This window comes from Phoxinus phoxinus, assembly GCF_949152265.1.
Source record: "Phoxinus phoxinus genome assembly, chromosome: 1".
Taxonomy (NCBI): Eukaryota; Metazoa; Chordata; class Actinopteri; order Cypriniformes; family Leuciscidae; genus Phoxinus; species Phoxinus phoxinus.
Window position 1 is genome coordinate 2,374,593 of NC_136876.1, and position 18,241 is coordinate 2,392,833.

General features: G+C 40.9%; 1 protein-coding gene across 1 annotated transcript in view; it reads right to left on the minus strand.

Annotated features, from left to right (window-relative positions):
* Positions 1-18,241, minus strand: part of LOC307006175 (uncharacterized protein) — a 55,475-nt gene that overhangs the window by 14,668 nt on the left and 22,566 nt on the right. The window lies entirely within an intron of this gene.

The following is an 18,241-nucleotide window of genomic DNA, read 5'->3' on the forward strand; positions in this document are numbered from 1 at the left end:
TATTTGCGACATTACACAGGCTTATGGATCGTCAATGCCACTATAGCATTTGGTTGTTGTTGTTACACGTGCTGTCCACTAGAGGGACAGCTAACATTACAGTAAACATTTAGAAACGGGTGATCGCGTTTTTTTATTAACAATAAAACAGCGGAACAAAATGAATGACTTTAATTTGGCAACTTGAATGGACATTTTTCCACTGATCAGTTGTCTGATGTTGTGTCAGATTTTCACAACTCTGTCAGTGATTGTTGCGCGGCTAGGACAGCAGACAGCTGGTAAGCCCCGTGATGAAGAGAAGAAAATAAGTCATTCTTGCCTGTTTTAGCAGCGGTTCCTTGGACAGATCGCCTATAGCTTGTCATGGTGTAGCGTTGTCAGATGTGCCCTAATGGTGCGTTCACACCGGACGCGAATAGCGCGTCAGGCGCGAAAGGACACAAAAGTGGTCAAGTGTATAACTAGACACGGCAGGCGCGAATTTGACGCGCTATTCGCGTCCGGTGTGAAGGTTGCAAGTTGAGGAGTGATATTTCATTCAGACTTTATTTGTGATTTAATTTTCCCATTTATGATTTGAAATCCAAACACCTTCCACACATCGCTTCTCAAATTGTCAGGAGTGGTGATCTCCGTTTCCATGGAGACATTGCTCGCCGCCATTATTGACAGTATTGTTATGACGATGCAGCGTGGATAACGCGCACAATTGTGTTACGATTCAATTTTTTAATTGTTTATCAGACGAAACAAAAGCATTTCATTTTCACATGCCTGTGTAAGCCAAGTTGGCGAGAAAGGCAAGATATCATATAATAAAATAATAAAAAAAAGAAAAAAAAAGAAATATTCGAATAGTAACTTCAGCATTCGAATAGTATTGATTTTTTTAATATTCGAATTATATTCGAATTTCGAAATTCGTTCCAACAGCCCTACCGCATATCCTAATGGAGACGAAGGCTGAGACTAACAATATCAAGAGCAACACTGTTCATGCAAAGCTGGGTAGGTCTCTATTCACTTCTATAATCGTTATTACAAAGCAAACGGACTACGCGAGTATAACGTAGTATTTATTAGCAGCGTGTGCTAGCGTATCAACAACCGGTATGCTAGGTAACCTAAAACAGCATAAGGCCCGGATCACACCTAACGTGTTTTTTGCAGTGAGGGGCGCCTTTTTCTATTGTATTCCTATGGCAGTGAGCGTTCTGCGCGCTGTTTATGCGCCTCGCGTTTTACCGCCTGCTGCGCCTCGCGTTTTTGAAGTTGAAAAAAAATCAACTCCGAGCAGAAAAAGCGCCCGACATCATCGCGTTTTTCCCCACTGTCCAATCGAATGAATGGAGAGGCGGGCCTTCCGTTGTGGTCGTGGCAGAAGTTTACAGTTGCTTCAACGTCCACAGACTATGATGGAGGAGAAACTTGTGGTGGCTGTTTCGGGTTACCCGGAGTTCTACGATTTTACGAACCGCAACTACCATAACGTTATTAAAAAGCAGCTGGCCTGGAGGCAAGTTGGTGTGGCAATAGGGATGTCCCGCGTGACGTCACGCTATTTGGAGCAGCCATCTTGACGGAATAGAAAATGCTAAACCGCCGGTGATACTACAGCTCGTCGCGAAATATTCATATCATGCCCGAGCGATGCTGTGCAGTTGGATGCGATCAGATACGTGATCATACAAAAGGAATATCTTTGTACCGTATCCCAAAATAAATAAAATGGAGAAACAAGTGGTTGGTGGCAATAAACAGGTGATTTTGTTTTGTGTTTTCCCCTGTAAACTCAGTTTAAAGATTATTACAGCTAACGTCACTATAATTTGGTTATAAAAATACATTGACCAACTTTTGCGGTGATGATTGAATAATCCTTCCCCGCTGGCGTCCAAGAGTTGCTGACCCATCCGGACTCGTGATACCGATAGCCTGCTAACGTTAAGCTTTTGTATGCTTTTAATGAAGCTCCGGTGTAGCGTTAGTGTGATGGGACGTGAATAAGGTAGCTGTAAATATCACCGAACTCAATGTCAGGAAGTTTTTCTACACATTTAATGCCTGTAAAAAGAACTTGTGGTGCTTCATATGGATCTATGATTCCTAATTCCTTTATCTTCCTCTTGTATCTTTTTGTGATGCTAATAACTGCGATGACATGACGTGAAGAGTTAGCTGTCGGCCCCTGCGCTAATAATAGTGGTGGGGGAAAAAAATAGATTCTGTTCAATATTGAGATATTTTGCGCACCCAATTTTATCAATACTGTAGTGCAAAGTATTGCAATATTTAGGCTAATTATAAAATAATTATATTATTAGTATAATAATAATAATATTCTAATAATATATATTACACACCCCTAATGATAGATCCATTGCCACTGAGTAGCTGACGGATGTATTCCGTCAAAATGGCTGACACGCGGCTAGGGGTCACGTGACTGGGAGATCCCTATAGAGATGTCGGGTAAGTTATTTTTTATTAATCTAAACTGTACTAAACGGTAACAGCAGTAGCAACAGTTCGTGGTGTCAGCTTTGTGTGAATTGCCGTTAACTATTAGCCCATTTCTTGGTTAACATTCTTTTTTACCCTGTTTTGATAGAAGAGGAATGCAAACGAAAATGGAAATATCTGAGGGACACATATTTAAAAGAAAGGAGGGCAGAGAAGGAGAAACGGAGTGGTGCAGGAGGTAGGCAGTCATAAGAGATGGAAGTTTATGGCCATTATGTCTTTCCTTGAGCCTCACGTGAGGGAGAGACCAACGACTTCCAATTTGAACAATTGTAGGCCTATAGACAATCAGGATTGTACTGTTGAATCTCTCCTATTTCCTATGGTGTCGCACTGTGAGGTAGGTGGTAAGTCAGGGAGTCTAGGGTGATGTGGTCAGGCTAGAAATTGGTCGCATGTGCTCAAGAAATTGAATCGATGCTCAATGTATTTAGGAGTATTTGTGCAATTGCAGATGATTGTTGTTGTGCACCCTTTTTGGGTTGTGGAGGTGTGTCTTATGTAACATAATTTCACAAAGCTAGTAAGAACATTCTAAGGAAAATTTAACATAATTTTGAGCCCTATATGACTACTGGTGTTTAAGCTTAAGTATTGTTTCAGTATATAACACTTGCATATGACTTTGTCTTAGGAGGATGACCTGCTGACTGGGACCTTTGAGCCACCCTCCTTGTCTTCTACACTACTATCTATATCATCTACACCGGCTATGTCAACATCTACACCTATGTCAACTTCTACACCAGCTATGTCCACATCTACACCAGCTATGTCAACATCTACACCATCTATGTCAACATCTACACCAGCTATGTCAACATCTATACCATCTATGTCAACATCTACACCATCTATGTCAACATCTACACCAGCTATGTCAACATCTATACCATCTATGTCAACATCTATACCATCTATGTCAACATCTACACAAGCTATGTCAACATCTCTACCATCTATGTCAACATCTACACCAGCTATGTCAACATCTATACCATCTATGTCAACATCTACACCTATGTCAACATCTACACCAGCTATGTCAACATCTACACCAGCTATGTCAACATCTACACCAGCTATGTCAACATCTATACCATCTATGTCAACATCTACACCTATGTCAACATCTACACCTATGTCAACATCTACACCAGCTATGTCAACATCTATACCATCTATGTCAACATCTACACCAGCTATGTCAACATCTACACCAGCTATGTCAACATCTACACCAGCTATGTCAACATCTACACCAGCTATGTCAACATCTATACCATCTATGTCAACATCTACACCAGCTATGTCAACATCTACACCAGCTATGTCAACATCTACACCAGCTATGTCAACATCTACACCAGCTATGTCAACATCTACACCAGCTATGTCAACATCTACACCTATGTCAACATCTACACCTATGTCAACATCTACACCAGCTATATCAACATCTATACCATCTATGTCAACATCTACACCTATGTCAACATCTACACCAGCTATGTCAACATCTACACCATCTATGTCAACATCTATACCATCTATGTCAACATCTACACCTATGTCAACATCTACACCAGCTATGTCAACATCTACACCAGCTATGTCAACATCTATACCATCTATGTCAACATCTACACCTATGTCAACATCTACACCAGCTATATCAACATCTATACCATCTATGTCAACATCTACACCTATGTCAACATCTACACCAGCTATGTCAACATCTACACCAGCTATGTCAACATCTACACCTATGTCAACATCTACACCAGCTATGTCAACATCTACACCAGGGGCCTGTACCATGAAGCCGGTTTAGGTGGCTAGCCAGCTATGTTTCAGCTTAGTTTCCGCCAACCCTGGGTTTTAGGTACTATGAAAGTAGCTCGGCTTTAATCGGTGTTCGTTGCCATGGTATCTTACGCTGCACGGCTAGCCTGCTCCGGGGCAGGTTAAGTTCTGGATTCGAGATCTCAGACTGAAGTTTGACCAATCAGCTGTGAGCAAAGAAACATATAGGTGACGTAACTAATTCCCAGTGTCTGTTGCAATGGCTTTACATTTTCTTCCAAATCCTGTGGACATCTCAGCGCAAATTGTTAGACGAGAACATCGTAGAGAAAGAGTTTTTAGCCGGACAAAATCCCCTTGCCTTTCCTGATAGTTTGTATGAAAGATACAGATTTTCTGCGGAAGGAATATCTTATCTTTGCGAACTTCTTGAGCCGCACATAAAGAATTTAACACGTCGAATTCATTACTGTACGGCAAATGGTATTGTGTTGCGTGTTTTTGCAAGTGGCACATACTTGCACGATCGGTGATGCACGGAATCTAGGGGTTTGTCGAACTATTCGCAAGGTGGTCCTCGCTCTGCAGGAGTGATAGTTTCATTTATAATGTTCCCCGGACATATCGACCATGTCCATAAAAGAGGGCTTTTATAAAATTGTGGGTAAGATATATTGATAGGGTGACATCACATGAACAATTATTAGAATTGTTTTCAAAAAGCTAATTTCACAAATGTACTACAGGCTACATGTTAAGAATTATTTTAAATATTTTGTATTATTATTCGGTTAATCTTATGAATTCCCTAGAGTCATTGGAGCAATAGCCTGCATGTGTTGTGTCAGCACTTTGAGGAAAGCAAGTTAAATTTGGTACAGTACAAAACACTGTTAATTTGCAACCTACAAAATAACCATCATGATGACCCTCAGACAGGGCCACTTGACCACCCAGCTGGTGCAGGTGTAGATGCAATCACCATACAATATTACACTTAATAAAAGCACATTGAAACTGCAGATAGGTCTCAAACTTTTTATTGGTTTTGTGGGATGGGGGGAGAAAGAGACAAGATAAAGTTGCATTAATAAATATTCATGCTAAAGTGTTACTTGGTTAAATAAGTTCACATACTGAGATCAGTTTAATCCAGCTGTTTGATCTCCAATTTATTTATTTTTTTAAACGTGGAGCCTCCTCAGCTCACAGTCAGGCTCCTTTAGTGTGCAGTCTCTATAGGCTCCTTTAGTGTGCAGTCTAGCTCCATAGGCTCCTTTTGTAAAGGGCCCTGACTGAGTCTGTTTCCACCTGAAACATAATTCCACCACAAACAAGTTTACAAGTTTCCACCACGGTCATTACAAGTTTTCTGGAGGCTAATCAAATCACAAAAAGTTCCTTGACAAACACCTGTAATTTATGTCAATGGTTTTAATCCTTAACTTGTTCACATTTCTTCTGAAGCCTGTTGAGGTAGAGGCTTCAGTTTCTGGGACAGGTTGTGAAAAATCCTACAATAAAAGAGATGTGTAAGGGCCAGTCCCTGTTTTATGCCACACATTCAAATGTTTGCCTTAATAAAAAGCCCAGTGCATTCACCTCAGCAACTGTCTCATCATTTCCTCCACCCTAATAAATAAAAGTAGGCTAATATAACACATAACTGTTATAAAGCAGGTTATGTTTCTGGTGTTCTGTCTGCTGCATACTGACCTCTGTGTGGGAGACTGTGTGTGTGTGTGTGTGTGTGTGTGTGTGTGTGTGTGTGTGTGTGTGTGCTGGCTTCAACAGGGACACTGCATTTCCCTCGACTGCAGAACATACAGTCAGCCATATCTAAAACTTAAAATAGTAATGTATCGCACACGTAGCCTACTTGCTTAGAGGAGCCAGCACAGGGTCAGACTGTACAGCACCTGTAATCCCATCCATAATCAGAGCCAACTCAGTGTATTCTGGAGGAGTGGCCCTCCACTGGTTTTCTGAATTTCACTCTTTTTTCTAGAACTAGAAGTGTTTGTGATTAAATGTTTACAAAAAATAATAAAAGGTTATAAATACTTACTTCTTTGAATTATATTTTTATATTTTGTCTTTATCTGCTGCCAAGAACGTTTGGAGTTGCATCTAAAAATCAATGAATATGAATCTTTATTAGTAGCTATATATACATGCACATTTTTATATATTATAAAAATATAGGCTATATTTCACACACACATACATTCATAGCCTACATATATACATAATTTTACATTAATAGGCCTATAGAACGTAGCCTATTTGTTTAGCTTACACATTAACGCAATCAGCAATCTTTCTCCAACAGTCTTCTCTTGCTTTGGCAGCAGAGACCGTATTGTTTCGAGCTTGTAATACATATTTAAATTAATCGTAATTCTGAATGATTATCTCTTGCTCCTCCGCGGAAAAAATATATCGCTCTCGCTCTCTCCATATCGAACGCGATTGGTTGTTCGGTGCCAACGTCACTTTGGCATGTGCACGCGCTCGTGGATTAATCATAGCTTAAGATCAAAGCCTGAGTTGACAGAGAAAGTTGATGAGCTGCGTCATGGTACCAATAAAGCCTGATTGCATGGGTTTGGTTTTGTCAACTCAAAACTAATCCTGTAACCCCGAGTTTGTTCAGCTACCTTCATGGTACAGGGCCCAGCTATGTCAACATCTACACCAGCTATGTCAACATCTATACCATCTATGTCAACCTCTATGTCAACAACTACACCTATGTCAACATCTATACCATCTCTGTCAACATCTATACCATCATTTGTGGAGACTCCTGTCCAACCCATGGCCAACACCAACAGAGTGTCACGGTTCATAAATCCTATGTCTCTTTCTTGTCTCATGTTCTGTTGTTGTGTTTGTGTGAGTGGTAATTATGTGGGCGTGTCGGATCATTAGCGCTCATCAGCCATCAACTCATCAGTCCCATCATCCAGCTGCAGCTCATCTCATCTTGTATATATGCTCACCACACTCTCGGGCCTGTACCATGAAGCCGGTTTAGGTGGCTAGCCAGCTATGTTTCAGCTTAGTTTCCGCCAACCCTGGGTTTTAGGTACTATGAAAGTAGCTCGGCTTTAATCGGTGTTCGTTGCCATGGTATCTTACGCTGCACGGCTAACCTGCTCCGGGGCAGGTTAAGTTCTGGATTCGAGATCTCAGACTGAAGTTTGACCAATCAGCTGTGAGCAAAGAAACATATAGGTGACGTAACTAATTCCCAGTGTCTGTTGCAATGGCTTTACATTTTCTTCCAAATCCTTTCGACATCTCAGCGCAAATTGTTAGACGAGCACATCGTAGAGAAAGAGTTTTTAGCCAGACAAAATCCCCTTGCCTTTCCTGATAGTTTGTATGAAAGATACAGATTTTCTGCGGAAGGAATATCATCTTTGCGAACTTCTTGCGCCGCACATAAAGAATTTAACATGTCGAATTCATTACTGTACCGCAAATGGTATTGTGTTGCGTTTTTTTGCAAGTGGTACTTGCACAATCGGTGATGCACAGAATCTAGGGGTTTGTCGAACTATTCGCAAGGTGGTCCTCGCTCTGCAGGAGTGATAGTTTCATTAATAATGTTCCCCGGACATATCGACCATGTCCATAAAAAGGGCTTTTATAAAATTGCGGGTAAGATATATTGATAAGGTGACATCACATGAACAATTTTTTTTTTTTCAAAAAGCTAATTTCACAAATGTAGGCTACTACAGTACATAATAATTATTTTAAATATTTTGTATTATTATTCGGTTAATCTTATGGATTCCCTAGAGTCATTGGAGCAATAGCCTGCACACATGTTGCAATCTCCACTTCTCTAAGAGAACATTAGGCAGATTATGTTAATAGAAAGTCCTTTCACAGCCTTAATGTTCAGGTAGAGATGATGTGAACATGTGAAATTATTATTTTCTGTGAGATGAATCTTTAAATTAATAGTAACATTAACAGATATAACAAGGATCTACTTTCTGTGAGTCTGTGTTGTGTCAGCACTTTGAGGAAAGCAAGTTAAATTTGGTACAGTACAAAACACTGTTAATTTGCAACCTACAAAATAACCATCATGATGACCGACAGGACCACTTGACCACCCAGTGCAGATGCAGATGCAATCACCATGCAATATTACACTTAATAAAAGCACATTGAAACTGCAGATAGGTCTCAAACTTTTTATTGGTTTTGTGGGATGGGGTGGAGAAAGAGACAAGATGAAGTTGCATTAATAAATATTCATGCTAAAGTGTTACTTGGTTAAATAAGTTCACATACTGTACTGAGATCAGTTTAATCCAGCTGTTTGTTCTCCAATTTATTTATTATTTAAACGTGGAGCCTCCTCAGCTCACAGTCAGGCTCCTTTAGTGTGCAGTCTCTATAGGCTCCTTTAGTGTGCAGTCTAGCTCTATAGGCTCCTTTAGTGTGCAGTCTAGCTCTATAGGCTCCTTTAGTGTGCAGTCTAGCTCTATAGGCTCCTTTAGTGTGCAGTCTAGCTCTATAGGCTCCTTTAGTGTGCAGTCTAGCTCTATAGGCTCCTTTAGTGTGCAGTCTAGCTCCATAGGCTCCTTTTGTAAAGGGCCCTGACTGAGTCTGTTTCCACCTGAAACATAATTCCACCACAAACAAGTTTACAAGTTTACACCACGATCATTACAAGTTTTCTGGAGGCTAATCAACTCACAAAAAGTTCCTTGACAAACACCTGTAATTTATGTCAATGGTTTTAAATCCTTAACTTGTTCACATTTCTTCTGAAGCCTGTTGAGGTAGAGGCTTCAGTTTCTGGGACAGGTTGTGAAAAATACTACAATAAAAGAGATGTGTAAGGGCCAGTCCCTGTTTTATGCCACACATTCAAATGTTTGCCTTAATAAAAAGCCCAGTGCATTCACCTCAGCAACTGTCTCAGAACACAGAGTGTCTTCATCATCTCCTCCACCCTAATAAATAAAAGTAGGCCAATATAAAGCATAACTGTTATAAAGCAGGTTATGTTTCTGGTGTTCTGTCTGCTGCATACTGACCTCTGTGTGGGAGACTGTGTGTGTGTGTGCTGGCTTCAACAGGGACACTGCATTTCCCTCGACTGCAGAACATACAGTCAGCCATATCTAAAACTTAAAATAGTAATGTATCGCACACGTACCCAGTGTTACTTGCTTGGAAGCCAGCACCAGGGTCAGATTGTACAGCACCTGTAATCCAATCCATAATCGGCCGTCCCTTATTGCTACTCAGAGCAACTCAGTGTATTCTGCAGGAGTGGCCCTCCACTGGTTTTCTGAATTTCACTCTTTTTTCTAGAACTAGAAGTGTTTGTGATCAAATGTTTACAAAAAATAATAAAAGGTTATGTGTAAATACTTACTACTTTGAATTATATTTTTATATTTTGTCTTTATCTGCTGCCAAGAACGTTTGGAGTTGCATCTAAAAATCAATGAATATTGATCTTTATTAGTAGCTATATACATGCACATTTTTATATATTATAAAAATATAGGCTATATTTCACACACACACACACACACACACACACACACACACACACACACACACACACACACACACACACACACACACACACACACACACACACGCATTCTTAGCCTACATATATACATAATTAAAAATCAATGAATATTAATCTTTATTAGTAGCTAGCTATATACATGCACATTTTTATATATTATAAAAATATAGGCTATATTTCACACACACATACATTCATAGCCTACATATATAGCCTACATAATTTTACATTAATATAGAACGTAGCCTATTTGTTTAGCTTACACATTAACGCAATCAGCAATCTTTCTCCAACTGTCTTCTCTTGCTTTGGCAGCAGAGACCGTATTGTTTCGAGCTTGTAATACATATTTAAATTAATCGTAATTCTGAATGATTATCTCTTGCTCCTCCGCGGAAAAAAATATATCGCTCTCGCTCTCTCCATATCGAACGCGATTGGTTGTTCGGTGCCAACGTCACTTTGGTATGTGCACGCGCTCGTGGATTAATCATAGCTTAAGATCAAAGCCTGAGTTGACAGAGAAAGTTGATGAGCTTCGTCATGGTACCAATAAAGCCTGATTGCATCGGTTTGGTTTTGTCAACTCAAAACTAATCCTGTAACCCCGAGTTTGTTCAGCTACCTTCATGGTACAGGCCCCTCATCTCCTTTGTCAGATTGTTGTTTGTTGGTGTTCTCCCCAGTCTGTGTCCGAGTCTCGTGCTTCCAGTCTTCCTGGGGCCTGTTTCAGAAAGGAGGTTAAGTGAAAACTCTGAGTATGTTAACCCTGAAATGAGGGAAACTCTGGGTTTTCCGTCTCAGAATGGGAGGTATATCAAACCTGAGAAAGCAGAGTAAGTCAAGCCCGTTTCTGAAAGAGAGGTAACTTATACTCAGAGTCAGTTACCATGGCAACTTACTCTGTGAACCTAACCTGGTCGGGAGCAGGTTTTCTTCGGTAAACCCAGAGTTTCTGGCGGTCTCCTCCCCTTTTTTAAAGAGGAAGCGGTGTTTAAACACTTCATTCATTCTTTCTGTACATTTATTTATTGCTGTTTTTTCCGCTGTTTTAAAAAAGAAATGAATAAGATGAAGTATATATAACTCCTTAACTGGCAACTGAAAATACAGTACATTAGAGTTACATCATGTAGTTCTAAACAAATTCTACAGAATTAAACTGTGGCATTTACTGAAAATCACTTGGGGGATAAGAATGTCCGTTTATACTTAGATATAAACTTCGATTCTATAGGCTACGCCACATACAAATGTGAATGTGTAGATTGTCTGATGTGTAGACACATAATATTAACATTACCCTGTAGGCCTCTCTGTGGCGCAGAAACTGTTACTTCATACCCATCATCCTGTGAAGATGAGCATGTGTACACTTTATAACACTATTTGTCATCATTTCTGGTGTATTGAGTTGGCAACTTACAACTGTCTGGGGTTCTGTTGGGACAGGAGGCTCCAAAAGACAGGTATTAGTCTCTAGATAGATATTAGTCCCAATATCAGAATCTATTGGGACCAACGAAAAACCCAACCCAAAGTAAAATAAATGGAAATATCAAAAATACCCTATATAAAAAATAACACATAGACCTCTTACATTTTATGAAGGCTCTTGGATCTCCGGGAGTGACCGGCTCTGATGAAGGAACTCCAAAAATGCTGCTGCACTGCTAGACACTGGATGCTATTTAGTTATGTAATATGTCAAATGTTTGTAAAGTCAGGTAGCCTACACCCATGATATGCTCAAGCCTTACCTGATTGAATTATGTTTTATATTTATTTATTTTTCAGCTGCTGCCACATTCTTTTAATGCCTGCAGGATTGCACCTAGCCTTCATGAGAATTAAAATTAGGTTGAAAAACTGTTCTTCCAGTTTCACCTGATATTATAAAAGTTACTCTAAAATAGTTATTAATTACTAACTACAAATGACATATTCAACAGTGTAATTAGATTCATGTAATAATTACTATCTTTAGAAAGTATTGGTCTACTTATTATTAATTACTAAGTCCCATATCAACCTCAACCACTTGAACAATACAATGAGGAGAGACAAGAAACTGCACTTTTAATGCTTTCAAAATGAACAATATACAATTGCATGAATTATTCTTGAATTGACCAAAGTGTGTAGAGGGAGAGGGTTACATTCAAAATATACCTTTAAAAAATGTTTGTTAAATCCACTATTGTATTATACAGAATTGTTCTATAGTCTATGCAGTAGCCTATTTAATGTAATTACATCATATTTTATTTTAAATTACAGAAGAATTAAGAGTAATCCCTTTAATTAAATTACAATATTTAGCTTACTTGGTAATTAATTACACCCAACACTGTATAACAGTATTTCCTCTTCGTGTCTGGCGCTGTTGCCATGGTGACTCATAATATCTGCGCTCCATTGATAATGGCTTTTTATAGTTGTGGTGCACGCGCTCAACTCAGAGTCAGTCAACTTAGAGTTGATTGAACTAACTAATTTCAGCTGATCTGAAACCGAAAACTCAGAGTTTCCCATCTCAGGGTAAGTCAACTCAGAGTTCAAGTTTTAACTCAGAGTTGGTTGAACCTCCTTATTGAAACAGGCCCCTGTTCGTGTTCATGTGGATTATTCGTTGGAATATCACTTCTGGACACACCGCACCATCACCGTGTTCATCTGACCATCGGGGTCCCTGCGCTGCTAAGCCTGCTTTCTGGACTCTCTCTCTCACTATTACTAAATAAACTGAGTTACTTGCATCGTGCTTCCTTCCTTTATTTCGTGACACAGAGAGAGTGGAACAGGTCGTAAGAAGAGAGCAGAGTACGGAGGAGAGCTGACAGACTACCAGAGAGAACTCCTGCAAGCTGTCAACAAACCTCTTGATGAGGATGACATTTTTTTATGAGTTTGATCCCTGCCATAAAACGTTTGCCACCAAGAAAGAGAGCGGACATTAGACTCAAATTTATGCAGCTCCTAAATTAAGCAGAGTTTGGAGACGATGACTAGGTTTAGGTTTTTATTTTTTTTAACACAATGATTAATTTGTGATTGTAAATATTAATCCTAGAATCCTTTAAATTATTTAGACATTTTAATTGTATTTATTAACACACATAGTACACAATGAGTACTTCATGATTAATCCCAGAATCCTTTAAATTATCTAGACATTTGAATGGTTTTGATTATCTCAAATTGTTAATATTGTAAATACTACTTTTGCATGGCATTATATGACCTTAAAATATTAAAGAGATAGTTATATCACCTATGGCTTCATCACGTTTTGTTGATACTACCTGTCTTCATGTTTCCTGTTGTTAAAAATCATCTAATCACACACACAAAAAAACATATGTTAGAGGATGTTTTGTGGATTGTAAACCTCTGTTCATCCCAAGGTTTACCACAGTCCGCCGGATCCAGGCCGTATACAGATCTGATGAAGGACCTGTGCCTGGACACACTCACACACAAACTCCAGGTCTGATGAAGGACTTAATTAAGGAAATAATTTCCTATTAACACTGTAAAGCTGCTTCGAAACAATCTATATTGTTAAACTATATAAATGAAGGTGACTATAAATACGCTGTTTGGAATTATTTTCTCTTAGTGAATATAGAAGTGGCTCGTAAAAGAGCCTTTGTTTTCACATTTATGTTGGATGTTGTATTGTGTCTTCAGATGGTAGGTAGTGAATTAAGACACAGCTGCGTGCTGCCAGGACACTTCACCAGCAGAGGAGGAGAAATAGGTGGCAAACTTCTCTCTCACAGCCAGAGCTTCTCTGGAGGCATTGTTGCTTCCAACCTGGGTGATATCCTGCATCCCAAGGCTGTGCTGCTTGGGTCCTCTTCATCAGCAGAGTGCCAGCGAATGAAGTTGTGCAAAATGCATGTTGCCTTCACCACAACTTCAGCAACTTCAGGTGACACTCCAAGGACTCGTCTGTACAGTCGCCACTGTGAAGCCAGGATACCGAAGGCACACTCCACCATTCTCCGGGCTCGAGACGGGCGGTAATTAAAGACCCTCTGCCCTCGTCCTCACACTGTCGTCCTCACACTGCTGTCCTCACACTGTCGTCCTCACACTGTCGTCCTCACACTGCTGTCCTCACACTGTCGTCCTCACACTGCTGTCCTCACACTGCTGTCCTCACACACGGTCGTCCTCACACTGCTGTCCTCACACTGCTGTCCTCACACTGCTGTCCTCACACTGCTGTCCTCACACTGTCGTCCTCACACTGCCGTCCTCACACTGCCGTCCTCACACTGCCGTCCTCACACTGCCGTCCTCACACTGCTGTCCTCACACTGCTGTCCTCACACTGTCGTCCTCACACTGCTGTCCTCACACTGCTGTCCTCACACTGCTGTCCTCACACTGCCGTCCTCACACTGTCGTCCTCACACTGTCGTCCTCACACTGCTGTCCTCACACTGCTGTCCTCACACTGCTGTCCTCACACTGTCGTCCTCACACTGCTGTCCTCACACTGTCGTCCTCACACTGCTCACACTGCCGTCCTCACACTGCCGTCCTCACACTGCCGTCCTCACACTGCTGTCCTCACACTGCTGTCCTCACACTGCTGTCCTCACACTGTCGTCCTCACACTGCTGTCCTCACACTGTCGTCCTCACACTGCTGTCCTCACACTGTCGTCCTCACACTGTCGTCCTCACACTGCTGTCCTCACACTGCCGTCCTCACACTGCCGTCCTCACACTGTCGTCCTCACACTGCTGTCCTCACACTGTCGTCCTCACACTGCTGTCCTCACACTGTCGTCCTCACACTGTCGTCCTCACACTGTCGTCCTCACACTGCTGTCCTCACACTGTCGTCCTCACACTGTCGTCCTCACACTGCTGTCCTCACACTGTCGTCCTCACACTGTCGTCCTCACACTGCCGTCCTCACACTGCCGTCCTCACACTGCCGTCCTCACACTGCCGTCCTCACACTGCTGTCCTCACACTGCTGTCCTCACACTGCTGTCCTCACACTGTCGTCCTCACACTGCTGTCCTCACACTGTCGTCCTCACACTGCTGTCCTCACACTGTCGTCCTCACACTGTCGTCCTCACACTGCTGTCCTCACACTGCCGTCCTCACACTGCCGTCCTCACACTGTCGTCCTCACACTGCTGTCCTCACACTGTCGTCCTCACACTGTCGTCCTCACACTGCCGTCCTCACACTGCCGTCCTCACACTGTCGTGCTCACACTGCTGTCCTCACACTGCTGTCCTCACACTGCTGTCCTCACACTGTCGTCCTCACACTGCTGTCCTCACACTGCTGTCCTCACACTGCTGTCCTCACACTGCTGTCCTCACACTGCTGTCCTCACACTGCTGTCCTCACACTGCTGTCCTCACACTGCTGTCCTCACACTGCTGTCCTCACACTGCTGTCCTCACACTGCTGTCCTCACACTGCTGTCCTCACACTGCTGTATGGTTCTGCAGTTGGACATATCTCCAATACTCTGGCAACAATAGTGCATTGTGGTGCTCTTTATTTTTAAAAGTTTTATGATAATTAACAGTTTCTGTTATTATTTTAATGATCTAACTAGCTATAAGTTATAACAGTTACTATTTTAAGTTACTATTTAAACCTAATTTTGTATCTTCTGCTGAGAGACTGATTTTAGCTGACAGTGTAAATTAAGTAGGTTAGGAACACAAATTCGCTATAGGGTTCCCTTCTAGACACTAGTGTGTGTGTGTGTGTGTGTGTGTGTGTGTGTGTGTGTGTGTGTGTTCCAGAGGCCGACGGGCCATCGTTCACCGTGGGTAATGGAGTGTGTGTGTGTGTGTGTGTGTGTGCTTCATAACTGTATGAAGAAGCTTTAAGCCTAGCTAGTATCTGTCTGTTAGTTAGTACTTGTTTATAATCTGTAACAAGTATTCTTTACATTCGATTCTTTTAATAAATATTGTTAAACATTTATTATAATCATCTGACTGGACCTCGGATTCTTGAGTACGCGTCACATTCTTCTGGAACATCAACAACTTAAGATAATAACATATCAAACTCTGTTGCTGCTGGGAAGTTGGGCATCACGGCATCTGCCAAATAAGAAAACAACTATTTGCACAAGAAAAGCATTGATGGCGGTTTAACCTCGAGTGTGTGTGCGTGTGTGTGTGCATGGACTAATACATTCACCTGTACTCTGTGTGTGTGTGTGTGTGTGTGTGTGTGTGTATGGACTAATACATTCACGTGTGTGTGTGTGTTCTGTTATAGTATTACTATTAGTAGTCATGTCTCAGTACGGCTGTTGCCATCTAGCGGTTGAGAAAAGCATTTTAATTTAATTTTAAAATGAAAGAGTCAAATAATACCGTAGATTGTTTATGAATGTGTGACCGCAAACATGAAGCTGCGTGGGCGAAAAACATGTAAACAATTTTAAGGCTATTTTGGCTATGCTAATCGCTGTTGTAAACTATAGCAAGCCGTTAAACGTACACCACTGATTGCCTCAATCGCCGAAAAAAACTACATGTAACCAAATTCAATGTTATTTTGTCTAGAAGTGTGTTACACACAGCCGGACTATATCGGGTCTATATTTAACCGAGACGGTGACATGACGGCTAGTGCTTGCTGGGAGGTTCATTTTGAATAAAATATGTCTTATGTGAAGTTGGCTATGTACTAATGAAATATTATTAAACAAAGTGTTTTTATCATGTTAACAAGAACACTGGGATGAATAACTTTAAGCTTTGTAAACACATTTTGGGATTATTATTTTCCGTCGATCTTAGTACACGGTTTAACATTTTGAAAGAAATGCTACTGGACCCATCAGAATCAATGATCTATGCTAAGCTATGCTAAAACTGGTACCGTCAGAACCGGAGTTCGGCTGAATGGATTCGTAAACGGTAAAACTGATTAACTCTAGGGGAGCTGGAGAATGAGCCTATTTCCAAAAAAGTGGAGTATCCCTTTAAGCTTTGTAAACACATTTTGGGACATTTTTGTGCATCTCATCAAACGTTGCGGACACACATGCACCCGTTTCGTAGAATGACTATTTTTAAAACTTTTATGATAATTTTTAGTTCTGCAGTAATACAATACGTTCAGTTCACGTTCGCCCAAAATATGAACGAGTTCATGAACTATCGTTCAATGAACGCGTTCAGGCACAACACTGGTGGTGGTACTCCCCGCGTTCTCTCCTCTTTCTGAGGGTCTCATGTACCACGCTGATCTCCTTTTCCCTGTCTCCTGAGTGTTTATACACCTCTCAACCTCGATTAAAGCCAGGGCAAGCGCCCTCTGCTTGTCCATTTTTTTTGTTAAGTTTACAATGTGACAGTTTACTTGACAACAAACCAAAGTTTTTTTTGCGCGCGCGCGCTCGCTATTAGACTGACAGCTGACTCGGTGGTTGCTTAGCAACATAAAAACCGCAGCGAACTGCTATTTCAGGTGTGATCGGGTCATTTTTAGCAGTGCTGTGCGCCCTGCGTATTCGAACCTGAAAAACGCGTTAGGTGTGATCCAAGCCTTAGAAGAAAATTTAAAGCTGGAAGCTTACGCTGCTATTTTGAACCAATAATCGGAACAAAAGGCAGTTGAAGGATGACCTGTATAATTCAAATATTCTGACTCCAAAATAATTAATCTGACTCCATTAAAGTTGTTGTTATTCTTTAACCTCTTATTCTTTAAAGGTCTTTCTAAGAACTAGTAGGAAAAAAACGTAGGATTTAACCTAAACGTTTAGATAACGAAAGTTATAATCATTTTAGCTTTCAACATCATCAGTGATAAAAGGAAAGTGTTTAAATATACAGACAGTAGAATGGAACAACATACTGTATTGAAAACTTAATTGTAACAAATAATGGACCGTTGTGCAGAAGAGGCCGTAAAAGCCTTTCTCATAGTTTGAGGTTACGCACCGGTGTGGGAGTGGCGGGGTTAAAGCCTTTCTCCCAGATCAACAGTTACCTTTCCTTCTTATACCCTGAGCAAAGCATTGTTAAATTCGGCATGAAATCAAATTTGACAAATCTTCTTTTTATATGTAATATTGTAGTGTTTATTATAAATGATTTATCTGTGCACTTCATATTTTTTTTTAAAATTCATCTACCCTTATAATCTTCAAATCAAATACATTACCCTTCCCTCCCCCCTCGAAACGACCTCTCTTCTCTTTCGGTCACGTGCAGTGATGAGGGTGCGGCTATCGGTGTCTGTCTCGTTAAATATAAATATGGGCTGATTCCTGCCTGAAAATTTAGCTGCTCGTCCTCGTTCTCGTCGCCAGG